The sequence below is a fragment of the Hyperolius riggenbachi genome, chromosome 10, assembly GCF_040937935.1.
Source record: "Hyperolius riggenbachi isolate aHypRig1 chromosome 10, aHypRig1.pri, whole genome shotgun sequence".
Taxonomy (NCBI): Eukaryota; Metazoa; Chordata; class Amphibia; order Anura; family Hyperoliidae; genus Hyperolius; species Hyperolius riggenbachi.
Window position 1 is genome coordinate 245229280 of NC_090655.1, and position 27708 is coordinate 245256987.

The window sequence follows — 27708 nt, forward strand, 5'->3', positions numbered from 1 at the left end:
GTGCCTTACGAAGGCACCTGGAGAAAAGGCACAAACAGCTATGGGAAGAACACCTGAGAAAAGGAGCACCCCTCAAAAGACATGCCACCCTCCTTCTCCTCTTCCTCCTTCAGGTGCATCGTCTTCATCCGCTTTCTCCCTTGAACCTTCACAGCCACCCTCCTTCACACCGCCTCTGCCCTTGAGCAGTTCCTGCTCCTCTGCCCACAGCAGTAGCCAGGTGTCCGTGAAGGAAGTCTTTGAGCGGAAGAAGCCAATTTCGGCCAGTCACCCTCTTGCCCGGCGTCTGACAGCTGGTGTGGCGGAACTATTAGCTCGCCAGCTATTACCATACAAGCTGGTGGAGTCAGAGGCTTTCCGTAAATTTGTGGCCATTGGGACAGATGACCTGAAGGTATTTGTGCTATTCAGGTAGGCTTTTATGCTTCTACCCACATCCAGTGGGTGACACTCTTGATCCGTGATGAACGTTGGTAGAGTTAACTCTTGATTTATGTGGAATGCCGATGCCACCTTAGGAATGTGTTGAAGTACTGGTCTAATAACAACTCTATCAGGATAAAACTGGAGAAAGTTTTCTGTACAACCTAGTACCTGTTAATCTGATACTCTTTTTGCTGATGATATTGCAACCAGAAACACAGTTTTCAATGTTGTATTCCATAGAGATGCTGACTCCACTGGATGGAGCGGTGGACTAGACAGGACTTCTAGGACCACACATAGGTCCCATTGTGGGAAAAACGGCTTCCTTGGGGGCCTCAGTTTTTGTACTGCCTGTATAAATTGGATAATTAATGGATTCAAAGCCCATTTATGATTAGTCAGGGCCGAAAGGGCTGAGACCTGGACTTTTATGGCGGAAAGGCTTAACTGTAGTTCTACTCCTGTTTGAAGGAAAGCTAGAATGTCCTGTACTTTAGGAGCAAGAAAGTCAAATTTATTCACTGAAGCAAAGTTTGCAAACTTCCCCCAGATCCTATGATATGTAGAGTTTGTGGAAATCTTTCTGGCTTTCAGTAAGGTAAAAGTGACTTCCTCAGAACACCCCAATGCTAGAAACTTTTGCCTCTCAACCTCCAGGCTGTCAAATTGAGATTGTTGACATTCGGATACAACAGATTTCATTGACAAAGAAGATTTGGGACCTGGGGTAGTCTGAATGGATCCTCCAGGCTCATCTCTGATAGCAGAGTGAACCAAGGCCTCCGAGGCCAGAATGGCACAATAAGAATGATCGAGCATGGCTCCAGTATGAGTCTCTGTAGTAGTCTCAAGATTAGTGGCAAAGGGAGGAATGCATACCCCAGCTTGAAATTCCACCGTGCTGTCAGACAATCCGTTCCCTCTGCTGTCGGCTGGTAATAGCGGGATAAGTATCTCGGCAACTTTGAGTTCTCTACTGAAGCACATAGGTCCACCTGCGGAAGACCCCATTTCTGTGCGATTAACTTGAAAGTATCGTTGTTCAGAGACCACTAGTTGGGATCGGCAAACTGTCTGCTCAGTCGATCTGCTAGAACATTCTGCAGACCTGGAAGGTAGATTGCTGTCAGATGTTTTAGATGCTTTTGGGCCCAAGACATTATATGAATGGATTCCCGTAAAAGTGCCGGACTCCTCGTCCCTCCTTGTCTTTTTATGTAAGCTACTGCTGACACCTTGTCTATTTGTAGCAATACTGATTTTCCTAGAATTAGGTGTTGGAAAGCCTTCAGAGCCAGGAATGCTGCCCTGAGTTCCAGAATGTTGGAGGGCTCCTGAACACAAGGGATCCTCCACTTCTGCTGTACACAAAAGTCCTGACAATGCTCCCCCCACCCTGCTAGACTTGCGTCCGTTGTTATTACAATAGGAACTGTTTGCTGGATCTGATGACAAGTCCTCAGATTTTTCTCCTGTCTCCACCATTGCAGGGAGCTTTTCACCTCAAAAGGTAATTTGAACTTCTGTGACATGTTCCTCTTGTTTCAATGGCTGAGAAAAAAGATTTGAAAAGTTCTCAAATTGCAGTGAGCTCACCTCACCATTGGTATTGTTGATGAGAATGTCCCCAACAAGCCCAGGCACGTCCTGGATGATACATACTGGCGGCATAATATTGAGGATACCTTCTGCTGAATAGATATTACTTTTTGACACGGCAGACAGACTTTGTTCTGGTGGGTTATGAATCTGGCCCCCAGAAAGATCATGTCTTGTGAAGGAGTTAACTGACTCTTTGGGAAATTTATCAACCACCCCAGTCTCTGTAGCTCTTCCAATAATATTTTCTGAGGATGTAAGAGGACTGCTCGATCTTGATTGACAAGTAATATGTCGTCCAGATAATGGAAGACCCTCAGGCCTTTTTGTCTGAGAGAAGCAATGACTGGGAGAAAGACCTTTGTGAATGTCCTGGGTGCTGTTGAAATGCCGAAAGGGAGACTTTGAAATTGCCAGTGGCTGCCGCTGATCGCAAATCTTAAAGGGAACAAGAGAGGAATGGGGTGTGAAAATAGAAAAAGCTTTTATACATACCTGGGGCTTCTTCCAGCCCCATAAGCCTGGATCGCTCCCACGCCGCCATCCTCCGCTTCCTCTATTGCCGCTACCGGGTCCCGTCACTTCTGGCGGACACGGCCAATTGTCCGCATCACAGGGGCTCCATCCATACCCTTACGCATGCGGCTGCGCAGTAGGCAGCCGCAGGCGTAAGTGTATGGAGGGAGCCCCTTTGATGCGGAGAATTGGCCGCGAACGCCGGCCGACTGGCGGTAATGACGGGACCCGGTACCGGCGGATCCAGGCAGCAGAGGATGGCGGCGTGGGTGCGATCCAGGCTTATGGGGCTGGAGGAAGCCCCATGTATGTATAAAACTTTTTCCCCAACGTCTCTGGTTCCCTTTAAGTATTTTTGAAAGCTTTTCCTGATTGGAATGTGAAGGTAAGCATCTGATAGATCCAGTGTTGTCATCCAATCGTTTATCCTTATCACTTTTATTATAGTCTGCAATGATTCCATCCTGAATCGCTGTGTCTTTATGTAACTGTTTAGGAATTTTAGATCCAATACCGGTCTCCATCCTCCCGATGACTTTGGAACCAAGAACAAGGGAGAATAGATTCCTGTTAATTCTTTTTGCTGTGGGACTGGAATTATGGCCTTGCATTGAGCGAGAGAATTCACGTAGTCTGATAGGATTTGACGTTTTTTCCCGTTTGGAGGTAGCTGGGTTTCCAGAAATCTTGATCTGGGAGGAGATCTTTTGAACCTCCATGAATGACCCCTTTGTAAAGTTCTGTGGACCCAAACGTCTTCCATTGTATCCACCCAGACCTCCCAGAAGGAGCGCAATCTTGCCCCTACTGGCGCTGTCTGGGCGGTCGCACCTTCAGAAGGATTTTGTATTCTGATTGGCTCCAAGGTTGGGCTTGGACTTTCCAGATTTAAGAAAGGACGCTTGCGTCCCCTTCCAATTTTTATAAAACTGTTTGCCCGGCCTGTATGTACGAGCATGTTGAAACCTAAAAGAAGATTGTGTTTTGTTTGGCTGTTGACGGGGTGTCCTGGTTTTTCTGTCCTGGGGTAAAAGTCCAGATTTTCCTCCAGTAACCTTGGCAATAGCATTGTCCATTTCTGTCCCGAAGAGATGTTTACCGTCAAACGGTATCTTGCGCCAGTTATTTCTAGAAGACTGGCCTGCGGACCAAGGTTTTAACCACAGTGCCTTTTTTGCAGTAACATTATGGAGCATGGCTCTGGATGAAGATCTGATAGTATCTATAGCGGCCTCCCCTATAAAGTCACTTGCCAGCTTTAACTCATCTAAAGCTTTAATGACCTCGACTTTATCGGTATCTGAATTGAGAGCAATCTCAATGTTGTCAACCCAAACTTTTATGGCTTTAGCAAGGGAAGTTTGGGCTACCGCTGGTCTACAGGCTGCTCCTGCGGCCAGAAAAGCTTTTTTAATATCAGTATCTATTTTTCCAGGGGTTCGAGTGGGGCATGGACGCGCGTGGACGGCATCCACTTACTATTTCCCGAGGGTGGACGCCGTCCACGCTGGCATGTGTGGAGGGAGCAGCGCAGTGGAAGGAGAGCTGTGAGCAGCGGTGTAGAAGGGGGGCCATCTCCCCCCCCCCCTTCCCTCACCTTGGGGCTTTCCTTCCCTCGCTCTCCCCTCCAGAAGTAATGTGCGGGCAGCCGGCAGCGGGCGGGACTTACCTCTCCTCGTTCCTGCGCCGGATCTGAGTGCCGCTGCTCTGGTCTGAGGAGAGGAGAGGTAAGTCCCGCTCGCTGCCGGCTGCCCGCACATTAGTTCTGGAGGGGAGAGCGAGGGATAGAGAGCCCCAAGGTGAGGGAAGGGGGGGAAGATGGCCCCCCTTCTCCACCGCTGCTCACAGCGCTCCGTCTTCTCTGCGCTTCTCCCCTCCTGCTGGGGGGACACCTGGCTACCTATTCTGGGACATATACCCCCCTGACTACATATATACTGGGCACATATACCCCCTGACTACATATATACTGGGCACATATACCCCCTGACTACATATACTGGGCACATATACCCCCTGACTACATATACTGGGCACATATACCCCTGGCTACATATACTGGGCACATATACCCCCTGACTACATATACTGGGCACATAGACCCCTGGCTACATATACTGGGCACATATACCCCCTGACTACATATACTGGGCACATATACCCCTGGCTACATATACTGGGCACATATACCCCCTGACTACATATACTGGGCACATATACCCCTGGCTACATATACTGGGCACATATACCCCCTGACTACATATACTGGGCACATAGACCCCTGGCTACATATACTGGGCACATATACCCCCTGACTACATATACTGGGCACATATACCCCTGGCTACATATACTGGGCACATATACCCCTGGCTACATATACTGGGCACATATACCCCTGCCTACATATACTGGGGACATATACCCCTGACTACATATATACTGGGCACATATACCCCCTGACTACATATACTGGGCACATATACCCCCTGACTACATATACTGGGCACATATACCCCCTGACTACATATACTGGGCACATATACACCTGGCTACATATACTGGGCACATATACCGCCAGACTACATATACTGGGCACATATACCCCTGGCTACATATACTGGACACATATACCCCCTGACTACATATACTGAGCATATATACCCCCGACTACATATACTGGGCACATATACCCCTGGCTACATATACTGGGCACATATACCCCCTGCCTACATATACTGGGCACATATACCCCTGGCTACATATACTGGGTACGTATACCCCTGCCTACATATACTGGGCACATATACCCCTGGCTACATATACTGGGGACACATACCCCCTGGCTACATATACTGGGGACATATACCCCTGGCTACATATACTGGGCACATATACCCCTGGCTACATATACTGGGACATATACCCCTGACTACATATACTGGCACATATACCCCTGACTACATATACTGGCACATATACCCCTGGCTACATATACTGGGCACGTATACCCCTGGCTACATATACTGGGGTCATATACCCCTGGCTACATATACCTCTGGCTACATATACTGGGGACTACTATACTCATGGCTACTTATACTGGGGACACCTATAGACCTGGCTACCTATGCTGGGGGTACCTATTTTGGGGGAACTGTTGTCAGATTATCTGCATTTTTGTGGAACCACTGTTATGTATTTTGGAGAACAGCTGCCAGATTATGTGTATGTTAGGGGAACGCCTGCTGCCAGGTTACGCGTATTTTGGGGAACTGCTGCCAGATTGTGTATGTTTGGGGGACCACTGCTGCCAGATTATATGTATTTTGGGTGTTACGTGTATTTTGGGTTATCCGCTGCCAGGTTTCGCGTATTTTGGGGAACTGCTTCCAAATTATGTGTATGTTGGGGGAACTGCTGCTGCCACATTGTCTATTTGGGGGGAACCACTGCCATATTATCTGTATTTTAGAGGAACTTCTACCAGATTATGTGTCTTTTTGGTGAAATGCTGTCAGATTACATCTATTTTGGGGGGATACACTACGGCAGAGCTTTTACATCACTGCTAAGGTCATGTATATTTGGCCCCACCCGTGACCACGCCCACATAATGCTTGACCACGCCCATTTTTTGTGCTACGTGCGGCGCAGCAGTTTTCCGGGTGAGTCCACTCACCTCTTTTTCCAGGACTAGACCCCTGTATTTTTCTATCTAAAGGGTTACTGAAAGAAACCGCATCATCCATAGGAAGTGTAACATGACGTGCCAGTCTCATAATTGATGCATCTATTATAGGGGCAGGGTCCATAACTTTTGAATCCTCTTGACTTAAGGGATAAAGTTTAGAAAATCTGTTCGACAATGACGGTTTTTGAAAATTGCGCAAAAGGTGAATCAGCGCAACACCAGGCCGCCTCCGAATGGCCTCCAATCAGAGATGCGCTGAGCCCCCCCAGGAACTACAAACGCACCTTGAACCCAAACAGAAGCTCTGCATATACACCAAAAGCATGGCTGTTAAGTGGGAGCAGCTGACCAAAAATGAATTAAATTAGTACATAGCAAGGAAATGAGCAGTGCTACTTAAAAACAGACAAGTGCCACTGCCTACCTGCAAAAGAGTGCAAGCCCCACTTGTGGGGTCGAATACACACCGAGCATACACATGACCTGTCTACCAGTGGAGGATGTTGGTTTCCTGTAACAGCTTGCATGCAACCTATTAAGTACTCGTCCCTCCCACTGTGAAGAAGTCAATCCTCCATGGGAGGGGCCTAACACTAACTTAATCCTAACCTATGTATATGCATAGCCTGGGTGCGCTACCAAGTAAAATTGAAAAATCGAACATTGCGCAAAAGGTGGATCAGCGCAACACCAGGCCGCCTCCGAATGGCCTCCAATCAGAGATGCGCTGAGCCCCCCCAGGAACTACAAACGCACCTTGAACCCAAACAGAAGCTCTGCATATACACCAAAAGCATGGCTGTTAAAGGGACACTTAAGTAAAAAAAAAAATGAGTTTTACTCACCTGGGGCTTCCAATAGCCCCCTGCAGCTGTCCGGTGCCCTCGCCGTCTCCCTCCGATCCTCCTGGCCCCGCCGGCAGCCACTTCCTGTTTCGGTGACAGGAGCTGACAGGCTGGGGACGCGAGTGATTCTTCGCGTTCCTGGCCACAATAGCGCTATCTATGCTGCCATAGCATATATCATATACTATATAGCAGCATAGAGGGTGCTAATGTGTCTGGGAACGCGAAGAATCACTTGCGTCCCCAGCCTGCCAGCTCCTGTCACCGAAACAGGAAGTGGCTGCCGGCGGGGCCAGGAGGATCGGAGGGAGACGGCGAGGGCAGCGGAGAGCTTCAGGGGGCTATTGGAAGCCCTAGGTGAGTAAAACTCATTTTTTTTGTTTGACTTAAGTGTCCCTTTAAGTGGGAGCAGCTGACCAAAAACGAATTAAATTAGTACATAGCAAGGAAATGAGCAGCGCTACTTAAAAACAGAAAAGTGCCTACCTGCAAAAGAGTGCAAGCCCCACTTGTGGTCTCGAATACACTACGAGCATACACATGACCTGTCTACCACTGGAGGATGTTGGTTTCCTGTAACAGCTTGCATGCAACCTATTAAGTACTCGTCCCTCCCACTGTGAAGAAGTCAATCCTCCATGGGAGGGGCCTAACACTAACTAAATCCTAACCTATGTATATGCATAGCCTGGGTGCGCTACCAAGTAAAATTGAAAAATCGAAAATTGCGCAAAAGGTGGATCAGCGCAAAACCAGGCCGCCTCCGAATGGCCTCAAATCAGAGATGCGCTGAGCCCCTCCAGGAACTACAAACGCACCTTGAACCCAAACAGAAGCTCTGCATATACACCAAAAGCATGGCTGTTAAGTGGGAGCAGCTGACCAAAAACGAATTAAATTAGTACATGGCAAGGAAATGAGCAGCGCTACTTAAAAACAGACAAGTGCCTACCTGCAAAAGAGTGCAAGCCCCACTTGTGGGGTTGAATACACACCGAGCATACACATGACCTGTCTACCACTGGAGGAACTTTCCTGTAAGAGCTTGCATGCAACCTATTAATCCAAAAGTTATTTGCAGGGTTCCTCCAGGGTAGAAAGGTTGAGAAAGGCTGGCCTATAGAGTGCATCCTAGTGGCTGCTGCTCTGGCGCTTTGAGTCCGCCAGGAGAAAAACGTGATTAATGTTCTGTGTTTCTTGTTTGTGTTTGTAATCAAGCAAGCATACAGCGGCCCTGGAACATTACCATAACTGTTTTTATTGAAATATATTTTTAAACCTTGAGAGGTTGTTGAAATAACCCTTTTTCCTACAGAACTAGCTAGGGTTAGATTTGCATATTTGCGCGCTAATGCAAATTGGTGGCAACTTACCCGATCTCTATATAAGAATATAAGATTGCAGATTGTATCGGTACATATAATTGAAATGTATTGTATTGAAATATATTGTGTATAATCCAAAAGATTACTTTACCTGCAGTGCTGAATGCCTTCAGAATTCTCTTCACTCCACTCAGCATATCCTACATTTCAGATCATGCTGAGGAGCTGCAGCTTTATGAATTAGATGCTGTCAAATGTTTTTCTGCTACCAAGCAGAAAAGCATTTGGCAACATTTGGTGGTGCTTTGCGTGGTTCAGCCACTGTGTTGTGCTTTGACCTCTGCAGGGGGACACAGAAGCACCGAGCGTAGCCACTCAGGATGAAATCAGGCAATGGGATTGAGTGCGGCATGTTTGCAGACAGAAAATGACAGTACCAACGTTTAAAAAGTGATGTCCATTCATCTGAATGGGCAGAGCTTGATCAATCATATGTGGCAGACTTGATCAGAAAACACTTCAATCATTTGTGGCAGACTTGATCAGGAAACACTTCAATCATTTGTGGCAGACTTGATCAGGAAACACTTCAATCATTTGTGGCAGACTTGATCAGGAAACACTTCAATCATGTGGCAGACTTGCCCAGAAAATACACCTGTTAATAAATTAAAAAAAAAAAAAATTTACTCACCTGCCGAAGACCTCCTGTCCCAGCCTCCGTCCGGCGCGCAGCTTCCACGATCCTCTGCAGCCAGCAACTGAAACTCCCGCGCTGAGAGCAGGGCTACGGGAAAATGTCGCCCGAAGCCCTGCACTGCAGACTCAAAGTCTCACGAGCAGGGCTTCGGACGCCATTTTGCTGTAGCCCTGCTCTGCCGCTGCAGGAGCTGCGGGCTGCTGCTGCCGGTGAACTGACACGCCGTCCATTAGACGCCGAAAGTCAGTTCATGCTGGGGGGTGCTTGAAGAATTTTAGGGGGTGCTTCAGCACCCCAAAGCACCCCCCTGGCGGCTGGCGCGGCCACTGCCAGCACGCCGTATTATGGTGGTGCTTTATAAATAACTATATAAATAAATAAAATCCACATAGTAAAGTGAAATTAGGAGACGGAGCAGTTCCGATATTGACCCTAAGATGTTGCTACCTGCAAGCAAGAATCATTTTGCAAGCTGCAGTTCCCCGATTGTCCACAAGATGGAGACCTGATTTCACTTGTAACACAAGAACTCACTGTACGAAAACCAGGGTGGAACGCACATACCGGAAGCTGTAGGAACAGGACTGGAAATAGGTAGGAGACTTGCACGGACTGGCTGCAGAGATGGTAATAATATAATTTAATTTCTGTTTACATCCAGTAATCACCCTGTGTCCCCTTCTGCGTGACCTCACTGCCTGACCCAGGGAAATGTCTCCTGTATCTTCTTATATACTCACCCTAATGGGACTTCCTTCCCAGGAGCCAATCTGCACACAGCAATGGGGGCTTCTATCATTATTCCCCCCTCCCCCACTGCGCCCCCCCCCCCCCCCCTACACACACACACACACACACACACACACACACACACACACACACACACACACACACACACACACACACACACACACACACACACACACACACACACACACACACACACACACACACACACACACACACACACACACACACACACACACACACACACACACACACACACACACACACACACACACGGAGCAGTGCTTTTCAGGGCTGCTAGATTTGTAAGACGGAGCCGAGGTTGCTTTTAAAACACTATAATTCGCTCTCCAGCAATCGCTGGTTATTAATTAATTCCCTCACTATCCATGGCGGCCTGGAGGGGGAATAGTAATTAATACGGCCCGGACTTGTGCAGAAGCAGGATCAGCCATATACAGTCTGTATCCTGTGCCCAAGTCTACCAGCGCCAATTTCATATGTATGACCCCCCCCCCCACCGTGTCCTCCATTATCACTGCCTGACCCAGGGAAATGTCTCCTGTATCTTCTTATATACGCACCCTAATGTGATTTCCTTCCCAGGAGCCAGCATTGGGGGTTTCTATCATTATACCCCCACACTGCCCCCATGTGTCCTCCATCATTACTGCCTGACCCAGGGGAATGTCTCCTGTATCTCCTTATATACACACCCTAATGTGATATCCTTCCCAGGAGCCAATCTGCACCCAGCAATAGGAGCTTCTATTATTATCCCCCCCCCACCCCACACACACACACACTCCCCCATGTGTCCTCCATCATCACTGCCTGACCCAGGGAAATGTCTCCTGTATCTTCTTATATAATGATATATAATGATTTCCTTTCAGGAGCCAATTTGAACACAGTATAATTAACACCCCCCCATGTGTCCTTCATCATCACTGCTCCCCCCATGTATCTTACGTTATTACTGATTCTCACCATAGGGAGAGGCAGTGGGAACAGTAGGAGGAGTCTGTGATTTTCAGTCATTCTACTGGTTTTTTCCTTACATATATGTATAATATGTGAGAAGAATGAGTATGAGTGGTGACTGTATCATTGTGTGTGTCAGGTTCCTATAAGGTGTCAGGATGTTTATTTCTCCATGCAGGACTGGCAGTATATAGAAGGAAACAAGGACCTCTACAAAGACGCCATGATGCAGAATCAGCCTCCCCTCACATCAGGTAAGAGGAGACTCTCATTTCTGATAATCACATAGAGACAATGTATTCAGTATGTGTGTTTCCTTTGGATTGAGGAAAACTTGTACATGATAACAATAACAAGAAAAATATTGTCTGCCTCTATGGCCACATTATTACTCTAAAGATTGATTTCTGCCTGTTTGTACAACACATACATTATCCAGCATCTCCTGATAAGAATGGTATTTCCAGGTGTCTGGACAGATCTGCAGGAAGAGCAGCTGAATGAGTGAAGTAACATTTGTTCTCCTGCAGGGGTCACAGTGCATAAAGTGTAATGTCTCATACACATGGGGCACAACTGTCGCCACGAACACGTGGCACGTGCATGTTGCGGCGACAGGTCCCCCATGTGTATGAGGCGCGAGCTATCGCCAGGTGATTGACGTGGCCAATCGCCGGCAACAGCTGTCGCCGAAACTTCGCCGCAACTGTCACTAGTCCGCCACGCATACTGTGTGTGTATGCGGTCTAGCGACAGCAACCCATACACCACGCATGGAGCTTCCGGTGGGGGGGAGGAACCTTTGGCGATAGCTTTCGCCGCATCTCTGTCCCTCTGTGCGCCATGTGTACGGCTGCTGTACAGAGGGACCTGGCGACGAACTGTCGCTGCTTTTTTTTTTTTTTTTTTTGTCTCTTGTGAGACATCTGTGCCTCGTGTGTATGAGGCTTAACTGTCGGTCATAAAATAAAAAATCAATTATTTATTTATGTCTGGTAAACAAGTGATCAGAATGCGAAAAGTTAAAATCAGTATTATTTTTTTTGCTGATAAATGATCATTCCCCAGTTTACCTGACTCTTGTTTGGTACACACAAAATGTGGTACACAAAAAGGAAGTTGCAGGGCATGCTGGGTTGTCCATTTTTGCATCTCTACTTCCCCTGAGACTTAAATAATGCAGCCTGATATATGTGAAGCCCCTTTTTCTCCAGTTTTCCCCTCCAACACCTCTGTTCCTCTCTGATTGGCCAATATTTCTTATGTTGAGACAATGCACTTTCTATAGTGAAGGGCAGGCAATGCATACACAATCAGGCAGAGGAGAGTAAGGGAGGAAATGACATCAGGATTGGCTTAAAAATAGCCACAGTTAAAGTGGGAAAAGCAAAGAAGGATTTTCTCTTTTTTTACTCTACAAAAATCACAAAAATCAAAATGTGGACACTGCAATACATGTGTTATGTAAGTAGAGCAAGTATTTATCTACTTTTATATGTGTTTTTTTCTGAGATAGTTTGGCTGACAGTTCCTCTATAAGGAGAGAAGCGCCACCATGATGTATAAATGTATAATTTCTTATAAATGAGCACATTTTCTCCCAGAATGCTCCATCTAGATCCCCCCCCACAATATAATAAAAATAAATAATGCATTCAGTCAGTGTGTGTGTTTCCTACAGGTGGATCCAGTAACACAAACCCAGCAGAGAGATGTACAGGTCCTCTTAACTCCCAGGATTGTCCACAGGAAGATCTCACCATCCCTCAACCCGATCAGGTAGGTGGAACTGAGGGTATAAATATACTTAAGAGATTGTATAAGGCAAACCTGGGGTTAAAAGCAAGTTAAAAGTTATATACTGAAATAATGGAATGTCCAGAGGCTTCCCCCATTCTTCCTGAGCCCATTGCTGTTGCCTGGGCCTCTCTACTTCTACATGTGTGTGCTGCCATCCAAGCAAGAGAGTGGCCATACTGGGCATGTGTGAGTGAGGTCTGCATATGCGGGGTGGCACAAAACTGCTTGTGCTTGGGGGAAACGCCACGTGTGACTGGCTTTACTCTACTGAGCATGTGCAGATCGTAATCAAGCTTCAAGCATGCGCAGTACAGCCCCGTTCATACTTGCATGGGGGTGTGGCCATGAGCAAAATGTGAAACTATTCTGTCGAATATCCTCAGATGTATCCTGCACTGAAATGGAGAGGTTGGTGAGGATAGGATCGGGGAAGCCTCTATCTAGCTTTTGCCTTGAAAGTGAACCTGAGGTGAAAGTGATATGGAGGGTGCTATATTTATTTCCTTTTAAACAATACCAGTTGCCTGGCCAGTCAGATCTGACAATATTGTAAGTAACACCTGATCTGCTGCATGCTTGTTCGGGATCTATGGCTAAAAAAAGGATTACAGGCAGAGGATCAGCAGGGTAGCCAGGCAATTGGTATTGCTTAAAATGAAATAACTATGGCAGCCTCCATACAGCTCTCACATTGGATTCACTTTAAGATCACTTCAGGTACACTTCAAAAATGTAATTCTCTGTGTTATGTGCCTTTAGTGTGAAGAACAGGTTAATGTAAAGCTTGAGGTTAAAGTGGAAGAAGAAGAGACATATATAAGGAGTGATCAGCAGACTATGGATGGTGTCATGATGAGGACAATAAAAGAGGAAGAAGAAGAGACGCCTGTGAGGAGTGATCAGCAGACTATGGAGGAGGGTGACATGATAAGGACAATAAAAGAGGAAGAAGAAGAGACGCCTGTGAGGAGTGATCAGCAGACTATGGAGGAGGGTGACATGATGAGGACAATAAAAGAGGAAGAAGAAGAGACGCCTGTGAGGAGTGATCAGCAGACTATGGAGGAGGGTGACATGATGAGGACAATAAAAGAGGAAGAAGAAGAGACATATGTGAGGAGTAATTACCAGACTATGGAGGAGGGTGACATGATGAGGACAATAAAAGAGGAAGAAGAAGAGACGCCTGTGAGGAGTGATCAGCAGACTATGGAGGAGGGTGACATGATGAGGACAATAAAAGAGGAAGAAGAAGAGACATATGTGAGGAGTAATTACCAGACTATGGAGGAGGGTGACATGATGAGGACAATTAAAGAGGAAGAAGAAGAGACATATTTGAGGAGTGATCATCAGTCTATCAAGGAGGGTGACATGTTGATGATGAATATCAAAGCAGAAAAATCATCTGTAGATATCCACACAGGTAAGTAATGAATTCCATATGCTTAAAGGACAACCGATGTGACATGATGAGATAGACGTGTGTATGTACAGTGCCTGGCACACAAATAACTAGGCTGTGTTCCTCTGTCTGAAAGCATTAAACATCATGGGCTTGATTTGCTAAGACAAATAGCATGCCTTATCGGAGATAACATGCCTTATCCGAGTGAACACGCCTTATCAAAGATAACACGCCTTATCAGAGTTACCATGCCTTATCAAAGTTAACACGCTCTATCAGAGTAGCATAGCGAGTGCTACAAACGTATGCCTGCTAATTGGCAATAACGAGAGCTCCACTCATCCTGCCCTGAGCCCCTGCGAGTTCATAGCGCTCGCTATGCTACTCTGATAAGGTGTGTTATCTCTGATAAGGCGTGTTAACTTGGAATAAGGCATGCTATTTGTCTTAGTAAATCAAGCCTCAAAGATGCAAATAACACCGCCTCCTCCATTACATGCTGCTCCCCTCCTCCTCTAGCTTCCGCCAATCGGAAGCTAAGCCGCGACCCAGGAAGTGCTGTATCCTATTAACCGCTTAAGGACCACGGGCTTAAACCCCCCTAAAGACCAGGCCATTTTTTATAAATTAGGCCACTGCAGCTTTAAGGGCTCGCTGCAGGATTGCACAACTCAGCACACAAGTGATTTCCACACCCCCTTTCTTTTCTGCCCACCAACAGCGCTCTCTGTTGGTGGGCTATGATCACTCCCAGGATGTTTTTTTTTTTTTTTTGTAAGTATAGCTTTATTTTTTAAATAAAAAGACATATTATTTTTATTTATTTTGTTTGCCCCCCTCCCCAGCTTCAATCTGAAATGCCTTCACTGATTTCAATGAAACTTGGTATACAGATCCCTTACTAACTAGAAAGAATAGTTCTGGGTGTCTCATAGGGCTGCACGATATATCGTTTTTAAATCGAAATCGCGATGTGCATCATGACGATTTCAGTATCGTCAGAGTGGCGATTTTTTTTCATTGCGGCTGTTTTTCCGCGTTCAATGCTGTCCCCAGCATTGCACGCGTACATCATCGGCTTGTTACTATGGTGCGCTTCCTCCTTCCGGCCAGAAGGAGGAGTGAGGCACTGAAGCGAGGAATGCACGGAAAGCAGCACTTGTGAGAAGGAGGATAGTGTGTGACACTGCCGCTATTTCAGATAGGAAGCCGGCTTCCTAGTTCCAGCAGTAGGCTCTGCCCCCTCTTAGCGTCTGCTGTCCTCCTGCTACTGTTCTTAGCATAATCATCCTCCACGCAAGTCCCCGGTAAGCTCCAGGCTGCCTCCAGCTTCTAGCTGCATACCCTCTTTCTCTCTCTTCCTTTAGCTGCGCTGAAGCACGCATTGTTTACTCTGATCCACCGCACAGTCACCCAGGCTCTCTTGCACAGCGGGACCAGAGAAGACGTGGCAGAGAGCTAGACCACACACAGACTGTATACAGGCTGTATACAGCACACAGTGCAGCATCCTGTTAAAGCCACTCTAGCTGTCCCTTTCAGACAGTAGCTGTAACGAGCTTTGCTGGCATTTTGAGGTGAAAAGGGCAGGATCCTTAGCCTCGCATCCCATCAGATAGCAAAATGGGCAGTGACACCAGTAATGACAGCAAAGATCAGATTACAGCTAGAGCTGTCTGTGTAAACAGTCTGTATACAGTCTGTGTGTATGCTCTATCTGCCTGGTCCTGCTGTGCTGTCACAGGCTCTGCTTCATGCCCATGCAGCTTAGCCACTACTTTAACTAGCCTGTCTGCCTAGTGCTTCAGGCTTAACAGTGGCCGTTGCAGAGTAGTCATTGTAGCTGCAGGGGTTAAGTGTAGTGTAGCTGGGAATGGGGGCAGAAGGTGTTAAGGTAGTGCATTGTAGCATCTAGCCTGTCTGCCTAGTGCTTCAGGCTTAACAGTGGCCGTTGCAGAGTAGTCATTGTAGCTGCAGGGGTTAAGTGTAGTGTAGCTGGGAATGGGGGCAGAAGGTGTTAAGGTAGTGCATTGTAGCATAGTTGGTGGGCATCAGGAGTTAGCTTAGTGTGTTATTGATGGGAATTAGAGGTTAGCATTGTGCAGTGGAGTTTAATTGGTGGGGCATCAAGATTCAAGTTAGCATAGTGTAGTGTATTGGTGGATGATCAGGTGTTAGAGTGTAGTAGGGGCAATGTGAATTTAGTGCTAAAGATTGATTTGAAGAAAATCGTGAAAAAAATCGAAATCGCAATTTTTGAGAGAAAAATCGCAATTTCAATTTTTTCCTAAAATCGTGCAGCCCTAGTGTCTCATGCCCCCCTGCACACCTGGGCGAAACAACAAACAGCCAGTCAGATTTCACCCATTCACGTCAATGGGAACGTTTAGAAGGCTGCCATTTTCAAAGTAATAAATCCAGAGTCCCCAAATTTGCCACAGTTGGTCACTTGAACAAGGATAAAAATTAATGGAAAGTGGGTGGAGCATAAAACAGCCAATCAAATATCAGCCATTTATTTCAAATGGAAAAATGTAAACTGCGGCCACTTTTATACTGTCAAAATCAGTGTAAAGCAAGCACCCAAGGAGGGGAATGGTGGATGTGCTCAGGCTTGCAGCGTCTCTGCACTTCAGACGTTCCAGCAACTCCTCCACAGTCAAGCCAGCACCATCCGTAGTAAATAGCTCTTTATTGTTAAAGTAGCATGACAGACATGTTCACAGCGACAGCAGCGCTGTTTCGATCCTCTGATCTTTTTCAAGCTGCACAAAGTAATGTCACACTCAACTGACAAACAATTGCCCTTAAATACCCCCCTGTATTCACCTCCACCAATCAGAGTCAGGTATCAGCAATCTATCAGAACACAGAGGCAGCAAAGCGGACCACAGTGAGAACTACAGTCTCTAACATTCAAATTACATATCCCATAATAGTACCTGCTGGGTCCTCAACTGTCTGCATCACACGAGCGGACGTACTGGGGAACTGCTCATAACTATGCAAATAATATGCGCAACTGCGCATTCCCCCTCACCTGGCTACCTCGCCGTGTGCAGGCCCGCAAGTCCCACATCAGCCATTTCCTCATTCGGCAGCGCCGTCATGACGTATAGTCACATGACCCTTGGCGTCAGGGGGCGTCTACAACGCCCACCACCCCGCAGTCAGCGTCACCTCAGACACTGTCATCACGAGACTCTGTCACGTGTCTCCCGTTGTCAGGGGGTGTATACAACGCGCTTCCCTTAGTAACCTAAGGGATACAACCCCGCATATATAGCGCTAGTTACCCCATATACCCACCGCTGATAGATCCGTAGTTTTCTCCATCCAGATAGCGCAGTACTGCGCCCTCTGACGGAAACCATAAATACAGATCTATGTAATATATAAACTCCATTTAATAATCCAACTAAGATGGGGCATTGCGCTCTCCCCCTCACCACAGAGCTAACAAAAGCTCTGCTAGTAGGGGGACATGTATAATATACCCCTGACAACCAAACATAACGTGTCCCTGGCAACAAGGCCAGCATCACGTAGGCGCCTTGAGAGGAAAAAAGCTTGATGCCAACTCACCAGCCAACACTTACGCCCCATGTACACTTGGGAAACAAGTAAAGCCGCCTCTCTGTCTCCAGGGTGCAGATATCCCAACACCTGAAAGGATGGAAAGTGAAAACAAATTAAAATCAAACATTAGCGATACAGCACAATATTACACATAGAGATCCTCCATTTCTCAGAGAACAAACACCAATATCAATTCCCTCCTTCATGACTATATACATGGTAACAAATTATATTCTCTGTTCAAGCCACCCCTCCCCAGAGTTCCCAACCTGTGGATCCACTCCGCCTCCCTCATGAGTAACATCCTCTGTCGATCTCCCCTCCTAGGGTTCAAAGGAATATGATCTATTACTTGTACCCTCAATTGGGCCACAGAGTGACCACATTGTTTAAAATGACAGGAGACCGCTTGATCCTCATCCCCCTTTTTTATAGCACTCTTATGGGATGAAATTCGATCCCGAAGGGGTTGTGTCGTCTGTCCCACGTACCCCAAACCACAGGGGCACCTGAGAAAATAGACAACAAAAGAAGACTCGCAGGTGTAATAGCAATTAATGAAAAAAATTTTACCACTAGAGGGATGAGTAAAGCAGTCACCTTTACTAACCGACCCACACATGTGACAATGTAAGCATGGATAGGTGCCCTTCCTAGTACTGACTTCTTTAGGCTGTTCAAAAGTACTCATAACTTTATCCCTAATAGTAGGTGGTCGTCTATAAGATAATAAAGGTGGATATCTAAACTCCTCGATATGTGGGAAGGCTTCCTGTAGTATTCTCCAATGTTTCTTAACGGCCATCCCAATACGATTACTCCAACTACTATATGTAGTCACTAGAGGGATTCTAGAGCCAACCGGGCCCCTACTTCTAGACTGTCTCGACCTCATAAGTACCTCCCTTGGATAGCCTCTCCTCTCAAATTTATCCTGCATCTGTCTGACCCTCTCTATTCGTTTTTGGGGATCCGCTACTAGTCTTTCAACTCGAGCTATCTGTCCAGCAGGTATATTATCCTTAATATGCTTAGGATGGAAGCTATCATACTCAAGTAAGGAATTCCGATCAGTTGGTTTGGTGTACAGGTCCGTGAGTAACCGATCACCAGACCTGTACACCAAAGTGTCCAGAAAGGACACCTCATCCGCAGCCACATGTGAGGTCAGAGAAATACATGGACATTTGCCCTTCAATTCCATAATGAAATCGATGAGGGTCGAATGCGGCCCCGCCCACACGCAAAACACGTCATCTATATACCTCCACCAACATTTTGCATGCTGGCGGAACAGGGCACTATTATATACAAATGCTTCTTCAAATTGGCCCATAAAAAGGTTTGCGTAGGACGGGGCCACATTCGACCCCATTGCTGTCCCCCTACATTGCACATAGAATTGACCCTCAAAAAGAAAATAATTCTCACGAAGAATGACCTGTAATAGTGAAACCACAAAGGCCCTCTGAGGACCAGATAGATCAGAGTGTGTCAACAGGTACCAATCCACCGCCTCTACACCCCCATCATGTGGGATGGAGGTGTAGAGGCTCTCTACATCAAGCGTCACCAGCAGACAATCTGAAGAAATTACCAGGTTGTTTAATTTATCAATAAACATATTCGTGTCCCTTATATACGAACCAATGGACTGGACTATTGGTTGTAATAACCTATCAATAAACTGAGCTAGGGGGACAAACACCGAGTCCACCCCTGAAACAATTGGCCTTCCCGGGGGGGCAGTCAAGCTCTTGTGAATTTTTGGTAGAGTGTATATTATTGGAGTCCTGGGATTGGCTTTAATCAGGAATTTTGCACACTCCTGATCAATGAGTTCTTTCTCTACTGCATTATCAACCAGTATTTTTATCATCTTCTGTATTTTGAATAAAGGATCCATCTCCATCTTTTTATATACCAGTTCTTGAGAAAGCTGCTGTAATATTTCTTGTCGATAGTATCCCGCATCCAACACCACGACTGCTCCCCCTTTATCAGCCGGTCGCACTACAATAGACTTATTTTCATGTAGTGTTTTAAGCGCCTTGCGTTCTTCAACTGACAAGTTAGGAGTCATATGGAAGTCCCTCTTATTATATTCAACCTCTAGATCATGCATCTCCATGTTGACCTTAGAAATGAACATATCAATAACAGGATGACCGGGAGGATTAAATACACTTTTGTTCCGCAACCCCAAAGGTCTTAATGCAAGTTCCTGCTCTTCCTTGACTTCCCTCGACACAGGCCAGGGAGGCATAGAGGCAAAGTATTGTTTCAGTTTGATATTTCTAAAGAAACGGCACAGGTCAACATCGATCTTAAAGAAGTCTGGACCAGAGGTTGGACAAAAACCCAGACCATGATTCAGGACACGCGTTTCATCTTCAGTGAGCTTATAAGATGATAAATTGACCACTAATTGTTGTTGCGTTGTGATTTGTGTCGCAAATTCATTTTGTTCCCTTTCGCATTGTCGGGCTTGCTTCTGCTTTTTTTGTTTGTACCTTTTTCCTCCTCTCCTTCTGGGCCTTTTATTGGGTTTGGGGAGGAGTCTCTCGATGACAGTAAAAAATCAGATGAGGATGTATCATCACCAGCAGGTCGTCGGGGTCCCTTCCCACGTCTGGGAATTGGATTGCGTCCCCTCTTTTTGATGCTAAACCCCTCTTTCTGCCATACGTACACATAGCCGTCGGGAGTAGTCGGATAGATCACGATGGTACTTTGATCTTTTAGTATCTTCCACGTTACTCCTATATTTCTCCATTTTCTCCTTCAAAGTATCCGTGTACTCCTGGGCTGCTGCTGGAGATAGCAAACCCCTAAGTTGTTTATCAAATCCTTCGATCTTATCCTTAATCCTAGGGATTTCCCTCTGTATGCGGTCTATCATGTGCAACATTGCATCAAAGGACGCTCGGTTCCATATGCGTTCCCAAACGCCGCAGAAATCCTTTTCTCGAGAAAACATCATAGGCGCTACTTGCGCTCTCAATGATCTTGGGATCTTTTTTTGTTGATGATATTCGGCCAATGTAGCGGCATGCAATTCATAGTTAATTAACGTCTTGCTCCAGATCTCCAAGTCTCTTTTAATTAATTTCTCATCAGGTTTCTGTAGGCAGGAACCACTTCTAACGGCTGCTGACAAGATCCGGTTAGTGTCTTCCTCCGAGAACGAATAGATCTCACTTGTGCTTTCTTGATCCACCTCCATGTTGCTATCTGCCCCCAGTGCAGTGCAATGCAATCAAAATCAGTGTGAAGCAAGCACCCAAGGAGGGGAATGGTGGATGTGCTCAGGCTTGCAGCGTCTCTGCACTTCAGACGTTCCAGCAACTCCTCCACAGTCAAGCCAGCACCATCCGTAGTAAATAGCTCTTTATTGTTAAAGTAGCATGACAGACATGTTCACAGCGACAGCAGCGCTGTTTCGATCCTCTGATCTTTTTCAAGCTGCACAAAGTAATGTCACACTCAACTGACAAACAATTGCCCTTAAATACCCCCCACTTTTATACTGTTAATGGCAGGTTTCTCAAACTTGGCACACCTGGTCACTGGGTGACTGGGATTAATATTCAGGAAAGTTGGTGGACCCTAAAACAGCCAATCAAAATTAACCTATTGGTTTTCAAGGGGAATATTTAAAGTGCTGTCATTGTTAAACTGTTAATGGCAGAGGCCTCAAACCTTGTTCAGTCAGTCATTGGGTGACTTGGGTCCAAAGTCAAAAAAAAGGTGCAGAGCCACAAGCAGCCAATCAGATTTGTTTAATTGATAAGCTACCTCCATTCTCACATTATTGATGCCAAGGACCCCAAAGCTTACAAACTGGTCATTGACTGACTGTGTGTCAAGGTTACAAAAAGAGGGCGTAGCCAACAACAAATACATTTTTCAATGGGAAAGTTTAAACTGCAGCGCAGCTATTCTTAGATTGTTAATGGCATTCAAAAGAAAAAAGAGGTGTGTGCTCAGACCAGGTATCACCTGACTTAAACATGGGCTGACGATTGTCTAGTGACTAAAATGGCACAACAGATGCAAATTGCATTAGCTTGCTAGAATATGCAGGGTTTAAACTAACTCACTGCTATTCCCTGCAGGAGGTAGCCCACGCAAAATCCTTTGCATCTCAACAGGAGTGCCACGTGTAGGCCTCCCATGCCCCCAATTTATGGGGAGGGGGGGGGGGCAGGGGGGCAGTGCTGACAGCATCCCAAGTGCTGCCACCAAAGGTATAATGAAGAAACAATAGCCACTTTCTGTTTGTCTGATCCAGTCCTTTGGGTTACAGTTATGGCAGCTGCAACAATCAGTCCATTTGGAGTCAGAGCTTATCTCTGAGGCAAGGCATTGATGTCATGTACAGAAACGTAGCATTTTTAATAGGAAGAACTAGAGGTGTATACTTGCTATTGTGCCTTCTCTGGCCCTTTAAGACATTTTGTGTCCCGTTTTTCTGGGGGAATTCAAGATCGATATGCAATAGAATGATCACACTCTGCTAGTCTCACCATTCACATATACTCAACATGACTATTCTACTGTATTGTGTTCCTGAGAAACCATTATTATGAAGACATCAGCTATACAATATAAAATAGTCTTATTTGGTCTGTTTGTGATCAGGACGTCAAGTGGAATCTACCTGGACTACATGTGTATTTCGAAGTCCTCTCATTCTGTAATTATGACAGATGGGGATTTTCTGATTCAGAGTCTAGCTATAGTAGTAATTGCTAGGTCACCTCTTCTGAACACCAGGTCTGCTATGAGTGTGTATTGTAGTGCATAGTCAGTGTGTGTCTGGTGCAATAAATGTGCACAGAAACCCTTTGAAGCTCAGCTGTATGTGGTATTTATGGCATTTGGATGAGGTCTGGTGTTTGGAAAAAACAGAGGTCTCAGCTTTCTTTATCTAAAGAGAAACTCTAGACTCTGGCCTGGTGTGTGTAAGTTAGAGGGGAACTGTGTCAGTTATGCATGTCAGCCATGACAGAGGGAGTCATTACTTATGTGCAGTATGAGCTGCGCCAATCAGATCTTTGCTTTGATATGTAGCGAGGCCTCTGACATCAGCAGGTAACTTGTACTTTCTCTCTTCTCCCAGCAGGTGGAGACAATACTGGGAACAGGTCAGAGGGACACCTTCTTGTACCTCCTCCTTGTAATGTAGTAGATAATGGCATCACACAGATTCCTCCAGGAATTTCCACCATTCCCTCCAGTCATCAGGAAGCTTCTGGAAGGTCACATCCTGTTACCCCAAATATCCCTCCAGGTGTGCACACTGCTGGCAGAGCAAATGATTGGGGTAATTCTCAGGAATCTTCCAGTACGGCAGATACTGTAATAGGTGAAGGCAACAAGAGACATTCATGTCTGGTTTGTGATAAATGTTTTACATCTTATCAGGACCTTGTTAAGCACCAAAGAAGTCACAAAGAGCTGTGGGCTTTTCCATGTTCAGAGTGTGGGAAAAATTTCCCCTCTAATTCACACCTTCAGGTTCACCAGAGAACACACACAGGAGAGCGTCCTTTTTCATGTTCAGAGTGTGGGAAAAAGTTTACTACTCATTCAACCCTTAAGAGTCATCAGAGAACACACAGAGGAGAGTGTCCTTATTCATGTTCAGAGTGTGGGAAAAAATTCACTACATCCTCAAGCCTTCAAAGTCACCAGAGAACACACACAGGAGAGTGTCCTTTTTCATGTTCAGTGTGTGGGAAAAAATTCAATACATCCTCAAGCCTTCAAAGTCACCTAAGAACACACACAGGGGAGTGTCCCTATTCATGTTCAAAGTGTGGGAAAAAGTTTACTTCTCACTCGAGCCTTAAGTATCACCAGAGAACCCACACAGGAGAACGGCCTTATTCATGTTCAGAGTGTGGGAAAAAGTTTACTGATCACTCAGGCCTAAAGCGACACCAGAGAACACACACAGGAGAGCGTCCTTATTCATGTTCAGAGTGTGAGAAAAAGTTTGCTGATTTATCAAGCCTTCGGTCACACCAGAGATTGCACACAGGAGTGTATCCTTATTCATGTTCAGAGTGTGGGAAAAAGTTTACTGGTATCTCTAATCTTCAGAGTCACCAGAGGACACACACAGGAGAGCGTCCTTATTCATGTTCAGAGTGTGAGAAAAAGTTTGCTGATTTATCAAACCTTCGGACGCACCAGAGAATGCACACAGGAGTTCATCATTATTCATGTTCAGAGTGTGGGAAAAAGTTTACTGGTATCTCTAATCTTCAGAGTCACCAGAGGACACACACAGGAGAGCGTCCTTATTCATGTTCAGAGTGTGGGAAAGGATTTTTTAATAGCTCAGCTCTTAAGAGGCACCAGAGAACACACACAGGAGAGCTTCTGTATTTATGTTCTGTGTGTGGGAAAAAGTTCACTCAATCCTCAAACCTTCACATCCACCAGAGAAAACACATAGGAGAGCGTCCTTATTAATTTAGAAATAAAAAGTTTTCTGATCATGTATGCCTTCAGATGCACCAGAGAACACAGGAAAGCAGGCTTAGTCATGTTCAGAGTGTGGGGATTTGTTTATTGGTCACTCTAGCCTTCAGAAGCACTACATTGCTCACACATAAGAGCCCCATTTTCCAGGTTCAGGGGGGAAACTTTCTTCTACATCACAACATCGTTTTCATCAAATAATTCACACAGGAGGTTGTGCTTATTTATGTTAAGTGGATGGAAATAGTTTTGTTGAGAAAAGGGAGTCTAATTGTAGATTGTAAGAAATACAATAACTGACAGGTATACACAGGCATATCTCAGGATATAAAGGACCACGATAGTGAAATTTGTAATATTTTTAGTCTTTCACAGGAGGAAGTCTCATAGCAGGCCTGTAAAAGCTTCTCTGTATTTTGTGTGACCAGAATGCCTAGAATAAATGTCAGCTAGCAGCACTTCTTGTCTCCCTAGGATCAGCAGTGTACAGTGGGTGATGGATCTGTACTGCTGTCTCCTCCCTCAGTTAGCGGCTCCAGCAGTCACTGCTCTCCTGCACAGCTTTCCCCTCACAGCAGACAGTATGGCACAAATCACACACATCTGCCTGTTCTGCTGTCATACAGGCTGCAAACTCTGCACAAATCCCCAAGAGAAGTTACTTTAGTGTGTGCCCAAATGTGACTCTCCTCTTCTACAAAGACTTTAGGAGAGCCGGCTGTATGGAGAGTCAGTGTCAGAGTTCCCCATTGTGCTGCAGAGGGAGGCACAGAGTCTTATAAAGCCACACAGAGAGGAGCCGTGTATGTGGCTGATCCTGGGAGCTGACAGCTGCTGAAAGCTCACATTTCCAGGCATTACTCAAACACAGCGTGCTGAAGGGGTTATTAGCTTGCTTCTACCATATATCCTCCACTATAAGCTGACCTCAATATTTGATCCTCAAGCTCAATTATTTTCCTGACTCAAACATCAGTCAACCTGGGAAAGTCTATTGCTGCCTTTTGGGACCAAGAGGGGTTAACAGATGCATTGAATAAAGTATTGCAGCCATTAACCCCTCCAGGTGCCACAAGTGTCCACTCATCCCCCCCCCCCTCCCCCTGTAATGTGGCCAGTATCTGTTCCCCCTCCCACCCACCTTACAAAGCAGTACATCCAGGATCTGCACTCCCCCAACCTTCGTGTTGGTCAGTGCAGTTTGAATCTATCCCCCTTCCTTTGGTAATTAGTTTGGCAGCCATTATCCCTCCACCAAGGGTACCTCACATTCTCTTCCCTCAAATGCAAAGATATTGCACGAGAATGCCCATACCTATTTCACTGCCGGGCGCCAGGACCTTCACCTCCTCTTCATTGCAGCTTGGTCAGTTATGCACTAGTGCTTTCCTGTCTGCTCCTGATGCATGTCATGTGACATTGGGATTCAACAGTGGGGCGCTGGTGCATGCTAACTGAACCACTCTAAAGAGAAGGCAAAAGTCCCAGTGTCCAGTGGTAGAATAGTTATGTGTGTTCCACTGTGGTCTATTGCATATATTCACATGGGGAGGGGATTCAGCATAGAAACAGCCAACCAGCCCCCACACACAGAATAACAGGGGGTCCAGCATAGAAACATCCTTCCAGCCCCCACACACAGAATAACAGGGGGTCCAGCATACAAACAGCCTCCCAGCCCCCACACACAGAATACAAGGGGGTCCAGCATAGAAAAAGCCTCCCATCCCCCACATACAGAATAAAAGAAGGGTGCAGTATAGAAACAGCTTCACAGCCCCCCCCCCCACCCCCACACAGAATAACAGGGGGTCCAGCATAGAAACAGCCTCCCAGCCCCCACACACAGAATAACAGGGGGCCCAGCATAGAAACATCCTCCCAGACCCCACACACAGAATACCAGGGGGTCCAGTATAGAAACTGCCTCCCAGCCCCCACACACAGAATTACACGGGGTCCAGCATAGAAACAGCCTCCCAGCCCCCACACACAGAATAACAGGGGGTCAGCATAGAAACAGCCTCCCAGCCCCCACACACATAATAACAGGGGGTCCAGCATAGAAACAGCCTCCATACACAGAATACCAGGGGGTCCAGTATAGAAACAGCCCACCAGCCCCAAACACAGAATAATAGGGGGACCAGCATAGAAACAGCTTCCTGGCCCCCACAAATGAGTTCTCACCCACAAATTGTCCTCCAGCCCCTAAACACAATCTGAAAGCTGTGCTTCTAAAATGTTTAATCTGCTTCTATAGTGTTTCTATTCCCCTCTCTCAGTATTGTCCATTTGCATTCCTTCTCCTCCCTGTGCAGATCTTAGTAGCTCTTCAGTACACACTGAGTGAGGGAGTGCAGGCCAACCATGAGTCGCTCTAGACCAGAAACAATAGGAGTGACATTCTTACGTCTGACCATTTAAAGTATATTACAGTATAAGTCTCTACATTTGAGGCATTTTAACCACAGTCAATTATTAGTACAGTATTACTTAGTTTAGAAGGCTAGTAATGACCAGAGAGCTGCATAGATGAGGTACCACTGAAAGTTTTAGTAGTTTGCTGTTACATTCCTCCCTGTGGGGGTCTTACAGCAGCAGAAATTAGGAGCCTGTCACAGGGCTGGGGTCAGTATTGAAGTATATTTATTTAGCAAGATGGGCTTTAGGCAGGAGGGTTTTGCTGTACCTTGTATGTGAGGAGCTTCATCAGATCTAATGTCTTCAGTGTACAGTGCAGGTTATTCCTTATTTCCTGCAAAGGTTGTGTTTCCCCTCATTGCTGTCCTCTCTTCTCCTTACTGTAAGCTTTATTATGTTATTCTTTGTATCATTTTCTTTTTTGGTTGTGCTTCTAATTAAAACATATTTAAGAAAAAAAAAGACGCACAAATAGATCTGTATTGTACTTTTGCACCTGAATGTTATTGATTTGTGTGATAGATCTGCCCCCAGCCACACCCTGCACAGGAATTTCCAACACACAGAGCACAAGTAAGACTGAGCACAACAATCGGAAGAGGGGAGGAGGAGGGGCTTAAGCCATTAAAGGGAACCTGATGTGAAAGGACTATAAAGGTTGACAGATTTAAAGAAAACAAATTCCATGGCTGTCCTGCTGATCATCTGTGTTTAATACTTTTAGCCATAGACTCTGAACAAGCACAACAATCAGATGTTTTTGACATTTGCCACATGCTTGTTTTAAGTGTGTGATTCAGACCAGATTGAAACCAGTAAGATCAGCAGGATGCCAGGCAAGTGGCACTGATTAACATAAAATAAATATTGCAGCCCACTCACTTCAGGTTCCCTTTAATTTCTGCACACAGATACAGCTGGCCAGGAATGTGACAGGCTGGTGTGTTTGTATCAGTCACTGCCACTCAGACAAGAGGGCACTAGGTTTACACACTTGCAATGAATGACTGCTTAATATTTCATAGGGATTTGTCCCTTTTATAAACAAAGGGCCAAACAATATGAAAGTCCTTTTAGCAGGTGATCCACCACACCCAATTTCAATACTTGTATCTTATAGAAAGGACTGTGGAAGAAGCTACTATTTGCACAATCTTGCAGTATAA

The 27708-nt window shown here is 45.9% G+C and overlaps 1 pseudogene; it reads left to right on the forward strand.

Moving 5' to 3' along the window:
* LOC137537032 (zinc finger protein 850-like) overlaps positions 1 to 26968 on the forward strand; it is a 62727-nt pseudogene extending 35759 nt beyond the window's left edge.
* Positions 26969 to 27708: the final 740 nt, after the last annotated feature.